This window comes from Phascolarctos cinereus, unplaced genomic scaffold (assembly GCF_003287225.1).
Source record: "Phascolarctos cinereus isolate Bilbo 61053 unplaced genomic scaffold, phaCin_HiC Scaffold_3;HRSCAF=262, whole genome shotgun sequence".
NCBI lineage: Eukaryota > Metazoa > Chordata > Mammalia > Diprotodontia > Phascolarctidae > Phascolarctos > Phascolarctos cinereus.
Genome location: NW_027555736.1, coordinates 83,965,647 through 83,974,484, shown reverse-complemented (window position 1 = coordinate 83,974,484; position 8,838 = coordinate 83,965,647).

Below are 8,838 nucleotides of genomic sequence, written 5' to 3'. Positions count from 1 at the left end.
CTAAAAAAATTAAGAGATTCCTGTTATAAGAAATGATGAATGTAACAAGTACAGAATGAAGTATAGCAAAGAAAGTATATACAAAATGACTACAAAAATATAAATGGAAACAATCACTACCACAAAAATTGAAAATTAACATTGGAAAATTACCAAGAACGAACTTGGTCTCAAAGACCATTCTTTTGGAGAGATGGGTAGCTTAATAGATTGGAACATTTCATAAGCTGTCAAAAAGTTTTTGATATATTGATTAGTTCTGCTAATTTTTTCTCTTGTTCTTTTCCTTCTTTTAAAAAACATCTTGCTCTAAGTGATGGCTTTAAGGGGAAAGACGGAGGGAAATTTAGGCAATGTAAAACAATGATATCAATAAGATGCATTTTCTAAAATAAAACAGATCATTGATACTTTGGAAAGTGTAGTTTCAGTTAAATGATGAGGATTTAGAAGAATGGGGAAAGGAAGGATATAGAGGCAGCACATAGTGATGACTTTATCAAGGAGTTTAGCCAAGAAAAGAGAGGAGAGAAATAGGGTGATAACTAACTGGAAGAGTAGTGTCAAGTATATATTTTATTTTTAAGGACAGGGGAGGCAGTTGTAGGGAGCAGAGATTGAAGATAAGCAAGAATGGACATGATGATGAGGCCAATTTGCTGGAGAAAATGCAAGGGTTAATATCGGGGGATGTACAAGGAAAGGCTACTTCTTCATCTAAAACTGGAGTGAAGGATAGAGTGGGAAAAGATGTCTGAGTTATGTGAAATGAAAGGAAAAGAAAAGAACTCTCAGAGAGTAGTCTTCATTTTCTTTCTTTCTTTTTTTTTTTGGTAAAGTATGAAGCAACCACTGAGAAGATAGAGGGAGGGTGTGCTGTAGGAGGCTTGAGGAGAAATAAGAAGGCTTTGAACAACAGCTGTGAAGAATAGGCTAGCAAATCATTTAGTGGGGTATAGACTACCTGACTGTCTTGCTACAGTGAGGGCCCAGTTGAAATTAGGTAACCAATCTGTAATTGACCCAGTCAGCATGGTTTGGTGATTTCCTCCAGCTCTGCTCAGTAGCAGAAGAACAGAAGTGAAGCAGGTTGATGGTGAGCAAAATCCAGGATGTGATCAATGATGGCACAAGAAATTGGAGACTTAAGATAGTGTTATTGAGCTAGGCTACCACAACAGTTGCAATGACTTGGGAGCCTACCCAAGCTTCACCCACAAGTGGAGAGTATTGGGAATACATATCCCACCACCACTCCTAACACACACAGCAGGGTTCCCCTAGTATCCTGAGATAGTTTGATGCATAGATACAGGGATGTGGTCCATCTCTGAATATGTGAGAACCCCAGACCTGTAGTGCAAGAGCAGGTTGGAATGAGTAAGCTGGTTCAGAGAGAGTAGTGACCACTTTCTGAGTCAGGTGCTATACTAGTACCCCTAACAGAAATAGGGGTTAGGAAGAGCGGAAAGTTTGGGAGGGGATACTTTGGATTGTTGATTTTGAAATGCCCCCTTTTTATTCTGTGATGCTTGGTGGATACTATTCCCACCTCAAATGTCCGTGGATATAGGCTAGATTATTGGTTCAAAGACTGAAGCCATCATTATCTCCAGCTTGGACTATTACAGGGATCTAGATCCCTGCCTCCAATCTTACCCTTCAAACTCTCCTAATTGCCTGCTGTCAGATTAATAATCTGTCTGCACAACTTTGGTTAAGTCATTCCTCTGCACCAAAGCATTCAATTGCTTCCCCTTTGTTGACTAAATGAATTCTAAGCTTCTTGGTCTAGCATTCAAGGCCCTCTGCAGTCTGGCAACAAAATATCTTTCCAGTCCTTTCTTATACTATTTCTCCTCTGACATGATAATTATATAAATTATGTAACCACAGAAGACCTGGATATCTCAATGGAATCAAAGAAGGGAGAGAAAAGATTGAGCACCCATTAGTATTACATGTGTGCAAACAAAATTGAATTATTTATTATCCTTCATTTCTGTCATCTTCCTCCCTACCCAATAAATTAATCTGTGTTTATTCTGTATACCTTCTGTTCTTGAGAAGCAGCCCTGGCATATTGGGTAGAGAGCTAGCCATGGAAGTGAGGTAGTGGTGTACAGAGGGAACAAGAAATTTTTTAGTACCTACTATGTGCCAGGCACTGTGCTAAGTGCTTTACAAATATCACCTCTTTTGATCCTAACAAGTTTGGGAGGTAAGTGCAATTATTATTCTCATTTTCCAAGCAGAGGTTAAGTGAAGGGTCACATAGCTAATAAGTATCTGAGGCAGGATTTGAACTCATGTCTTCCTGACTCCATGCCTGGCACTCTATCCATGGTGCCACCTATCTGTCTCCTGAGGGACCAGGAAGGCCTGAATTCAAATCACTACTCTGAAACATCCTGGCTCTGTATTCCTGGGCAAATCACTTAATTTTTCAATGCTTTTGGAAACTCTTTAAAGCTGTAGACAGCAAAAAGGGTGTCTCATCCAGAAGTTTCCTCTATCATTGAAATCGCTGGTCCAATTCCTATCCCTATATTGCATGTGAATGTTACTTCATTCAATAGAGGAAAAGTTTCATGAGGACAAAGATTACTTTATCTTTGTCTTTGAATCTCAGCACTTAGCACAGTTCCTGGCTCATAATTGGTGCTTTAAAAATACTTGCTGTGGGGGCAGCAGTGGATAGAGCACCAGCCCTGGAGTCAGGAGGACCCGAGTTCAAATCTGGCCTCAGACACTCGACACTTACTAGCTGTGTGACCCAGGGCAAGTCTCTTAACCCCATTGCCTAGCAAAAAACCCCCCAAAACAAACAAAAAATATTTGCTGAAGTGTGGCCTTGAAGAAGAGGTAGAAGAAGCCACTTTCCCTGCCTCCTATGCAGAGATAACAGGTCCACTAATGTGGAATATTGCCTATACATATGTATGTGTGTGTGTATACACATATGTTTATAGATATGCACAATCTCCTCTTTTGATTATATTATTGTTGCTGAGCTTTTCACCTAGTCTTAGTGTCACTGAGCAGCTCATTCCCATCATCTGCTGGGCTTCAACCCTTCAGGGTCAATAGATGCTTTTGGTACCACGTCATGAGGTGTAAAAGTATGTCTCTCTCTAACAAGGGAATTCTGATGCTTATCATCCTTGTATACAAGGAACAAGCTACCACATCCAGTAAGGCAGCCAACAAAAATCAGCAGAATGTAATGGTCCAGGCTCAAATTAAATCTATTCTTTTTTCCTGCCTTTCTTTGGTACTGACTCATATTTCTTGGCCCAGATAATTAATTTGGAGTTATAAAAGTCCTTTAAATTCCTTAAAAAATTTTTTTTTTCCAGGACTCTGACCAAAACCTTTCATAGAGACTGATGGCTCCAAGGTCCTCCTAGATTGACATGTGAATAAAGCTAGGGACAAGAACGAAAGACAGGTCAAACAGGCAGGATCATAACCTCTACCCTGTCCATATGTCCATATACCTTTTATTAATTATAGCTGTCTACCAAAATAAACAAATAAATGGACTTTGTGCTTTGCACTTTGTGCAGAAAAAACATATTTTTATAATAAATATTTGTTGAATATGAGAAAAAAACAAAAGGAAGATGATGAAGCAAGTTCAATTACCACTGTAACATTTTTGTTCAAATTTTCCAGGACAGACATTCTTTTCAGACCTACTTTACTCTAACTCAGAATTCAGTGCAAGGGTTATCATGACATTGTTAAGAAACTCTAAAAAAAGAAATTATCAATGACCAAAAAATAAGGAGAAAAAGAAACAACTGCAAAAATGCTCTGTTACACTTATTTCTTTCCCCTTCATTTCCCCATCTGACATTAATTCAAGAAAAAATGCTCACTGGGCAAATACTCCTTAATAAAGTGAAGGGGCTTAGGGAATATCAGAAGTGATTTGTCCTTTTTTTTCCCCACCATAATAACTTAGAAAGACACACAATTAAGACGAAAACCAGATGATTATTCCTACCATGTATTTGATCCTCAAAGTCAGGAGTCACTGACTCCTTGCTTATTTTAATTTAGATAGTGCTATTAACTAGGAGTCATTTAATGTCAAATACAGAAACAGTGTCACACAAATTATGGCTATAATAACTGCAAATTGGTTATCTATTGCCAGACAAATATTTTTCCTGAATGGTGTTTTTTTTTAAAGTATACCATTGTAGAGGAGCTATTTGATTTTTAAAAATAGGCATGCTCCTTATTTCATTTATATAGACACTCCATCAATTTTTCCAGCCTTATCATTTCAGGTATTTTATTTTTAAAGTTTAATTGATGCCTTTTATTTTATATCATATTTATTTATGAAAACACCTTGTCTTACCTTTCTTCCCAAACAAGCCTTATATTATAATAAACAGAGGGGGAAATAGTTCATTGTAACCACTGGACACATCAATGACCTTTAATAGCACATGTAACATAATATAGCCATGGTACCCCATTATTCCAATAAAAGTAGGGAGTTGCGCTTTCATTTCTGAGGGCAGGCTTGTTCATTATGATTCCGTAGCATTCCGCTTCATTTGCTGTTCTTTCAAGTTATCTTGCACTCGCTTGTATGTTGTTTCCTTGTTTCTGCATCAGTTAATACTCATATGAATTGTCTCTGCATTTCTCATATTTATTATTGCTTATATTTTGGTATAAATTGGATCTTTATTTGTCTTTGACCTTGTTGAAGGTACATGATTAATCATGGCATCTCTAAGACAAAGAGCATGGACATTTTAGTCACTTTTTTCTCATTTAGTCATTTTTTTCCTCACAATTCTAATTCGTTTTCCACAATAGAGTATTCCTTTATGTCTTTCCATAGGCCATCTAACTGTTTAGTTTGATGAATGTGGGGTGAAAAAAGAATCATATTAATTTGCATTTCTTTTGTTAGTGATTTGGAGCAAACTGCCATATAATTCTTACTAGTTTGCAATTTTCTTTTGAGAATTGCTTAGTTCTGAGTCTTATATTGGTGTTAACTCTATATACCTCAGATATCAGACTTAGAATGATTTGATACATCCCCCCCCGTGGCAGTTTACTTTCTTATAGTACTTTGCTTTTATTTATATGAAGCTTTCATTTTCATATAATAAAAATCTTCTACTTTACCTTTCGTAATCTCTTCTTCTGCTTAGTATGTTGATTGGTGCATAGAAAGTATAAATACATTATCTACCCTCTATCTTTTATCTCTTAGTGGGTTAAGAATTCTTTTCTTACCCAGAGTTATGAAAGATACCTCCATCGATTTGCCTCTGATTTTTTCATGATATCACTTTTTATATTTAAGCTATATATCCATTTGGAACTTATTATGTTATATGTTATATAATGCATGTCTACAGCTATTATTGTTACTATTATTATTATTATTATTTGCCAAACTACTTTCAGTTAATTTAGCATTTCTTGTCAATTAGGGAGTCCTCCAAAGAAATTTATGTCCTTGGATTATTGAACTGTTTGCTTTTCATCTCAATTGTTTCTATTTTTGCTTACATAAGCTGTTTCACTGACCTATATGTCAGGTTTTTAAATTAGTACTAAATAGTATTTTATTTCAACTAAGAAAAATCAACTCAAGAGTCTTTAAATACAAAATATAAGGGGTTAAAAAAGAAGAAAAATGGAGATCTGTGAAAATTACTATAATGAACTGTTTTCATCATCAAGGACAGTGGAACCACCACTTGGACCCAAAAACCACAGTTCTGGATGTGCTTGTAGGGGATATAGAATGGGTGTTGAGCAAAACAAAGACAAGGAATGTAGCTGGATTGGACCAAGTGTGCATTTAGGAGATTCGTGCTGGAATGCAAACAATTGCGAGAATGTTGGGGATTGATATAAAATCTGCATGAAAGAATTCATGATACCAAAGGTATGCACACAATATAGTTTTCTTCCACCTTTTATTTTAACCATTATGTGAAATTTTCTGTTTCAAGTATTTCTTATTAAAGAAAAATCATATTATTGGATTCTGCTTTTTAATTTATCCCCCTGCTCTTTTCTGTTTTATGGGTTGATGAAGTTAATTCTTTTCACACCCATAACTGACTGTTAGTTTTGTATTTTCCTCCAATTTATTCTTATGCTTTACCTCTCTTTGCTCCAAGTCCCTTCCCCCATTCCCCTGCCCCAATGTTGGTGTTGTGAGGTGTGTTTTCAATACTAGTTACCTAAATATGATCCAATCTGCTTTCATTTCATTATACTCTTTTCTCTTCACACAGTCCTAGACTACAAGTTCTGATCCTTTGTTTTTTCTTTCCTTGTATTCTCTCCTCACAATACACCCTCTGAAGATGGTCTCTTTTTCATGACTAATCTCTCCCTGAATATACCATCCCTCTTAATCCTCTTCTACCCTCTCTTTGTTCCTGCTTGATTCCATGTTGAGTATTTCTAGACCAAATTTGTGTGTGTGTGTGTGTGTGTGTGTGTGTGTGTTCATTCAACCTTCCTTTGTCCAATTAGGATAAAAGCGATGTTCGTGTGTAAACCCCTGCCAAACTCCTTCTTCTATGCTTATATAGCCTTCTCATGCACCTCAATTATTTGAGATTAGTAAGTTCCACTTTGTTTCTTCTTCTTTTTTCACAAGTATATTCTTTTTTCCCCTTTCCTTTCCTTTTTTCTCTTATCATCAAAACATTATAAATCTACTCCCAGGATCCCTATCTTATTTGCTTCCTTTATGATTCTTGATGACATTAAGATTTTGAGATCACATTTCATTGTTCTCCTTATTTTATAATATAAACACTTCATCATCACATAGTCCCTTCCAATTAATTAAATGTATTTATCTTTCAATATTTATCTTGATTTGTGTTTTCAATTCAAAATATTAACTCAGCTCTGGTCTCTACATCAGGAATAATTGGAAGTACTCTATTTATTAAAGATCCATTTTTATCTTATAAAGTTGTACACAGTTTTGCCAAGTAAGCTATTCTTTCTTTGTCTTAAGTCTTTGTTTTTTCTTTCTGTAAAATCATGATCCAAGGTCTCCTCTTCTTGGTAGTAATGGTAGCTGCTAAGTCTTGTGTGATCCTGATTGTGGCTCCTTGGTATTTGACTCTTTCTGTTGTTTGCCAAGACAGAACATTGCTCCTTTCATCCTCTTCTATCTGGGTAGCCTTTTCACTCCTTGTGTCTTCCTCTGCCAAGGAGCTGCCTTGAGCTTCTCTGGAAGTGTCCATAGTCCTCACTGTTTTTGTGCAGATTGCCTGGATGAAGGAGCTTGCTGAAGTTTCTTGTTGAATATTTTTAGGTGACTATTCTATCTGATACTCTTTTAAAATCATTGCTAAAATAAAAGAGATGGGTTCATATGCGATCTGCCATGTAAACTTCTTAACAAGAAGTGTAGCTAATAATCTATTAAGAACTGAATATTTGTTGTACTCACTGTATAAGGTTGCATTCACAAAAAGCATGTTGAATGGGTTTTTAGTGCAGGCATATCCCACACAATGTTTCCTCAACAGTCATCATTTCATTAAAATACTACTAATGCCATATAATCAAAACTTTTATAATGTCATGAAACCCTAAAACTAGTCTTATATTACTTAATATCATGCTTTGTAGAAATGATTGATGGGCTGTTCCTATAAAGGACAATTCATTCAATCCTCCCAATTATTAAGTATCTTTCCATTAGTGTGAAGTACTTTCACAAGCAGCAGATAGGGAGGTCCAGGAGTCAGGAAGACCTGAGTTCAAACTTAGCCTCAGATACTTACTAGCTATGTGACCCTGGGCAAGTCACTTAACGCTGTTTGTCTCAGTTCCTCATATCTAAAATAAGTTGGAGAAGCAAATGGTAAACCACTGTAGTGTCTTTGCCAAGAGAACCCCAAATGGGATCATGAAAAATTGGACATAATTGAAATGATTGAACGACAACAACAACTTTCAGAAAAATTCAAGGTTAATAGCTATTCCAAATACAAGGTCTCTCATTATAAATATATTCACTCTCCCTCCATGGTATAACTAGAGTTGAAGAAATGAACCACAAGTCTTCTAACAAAGATGGGCACAAGGTGTATGCCAGTGATAAGGTAGGTAGGCATGAGCTTTCTGAACACATTATGCTGAACATTGACAAAGTCTGATAGAGAGTATCAGGCACTGGACTTGGAGACAGGAAGACTTGGGTTCAAATCTGACCTCAGACTCTTGCTATTTATGTGACCCTTGGCAAGTTACTTAACTTCTCTGGACCTCAGTTTCTCATCTGTGAAATAAAGATTTGTACCTGATCGTCAATAAGTTCCCTTTCAGCTCTAAATCTATGACCCCTAAGAAAAGTAAGAAAACTTACAGAAAGGAGAAGGGAAAAGGAAGCAAAGCAGAGGCTCAAATAGTCACTTTTAACCAGAATACATGAAAAATTAAAGTCACCAGTGTCACTTTAGGATTAATGATTTGTAGTAACCATTCAAGGAGCAAGTGACATTTGCCTTATTATTATATGTAATAATAAAAATATTGATGCTGCTGACTCTAGAAACTGGTTTAAAAATATCAATTTTCCCAACACCATGTTTTTAAATGCTAATGGTTCAATGTGCGTATGCAGAAGGTCATGTAGGGGAAAACCAACTGAACAATTAAATGAAATATTAATGTCTTGGATATGAGAAAATGACTTCCTCTTACCTCTTTTGCAGAGGTTCATTGGTACAGAACATTGTACATAATGTAAGATTTTTTTCAATATATTGATCCATTTGGCTGATTTTCTCCCTTTTGTCCTTTTTAAAGATC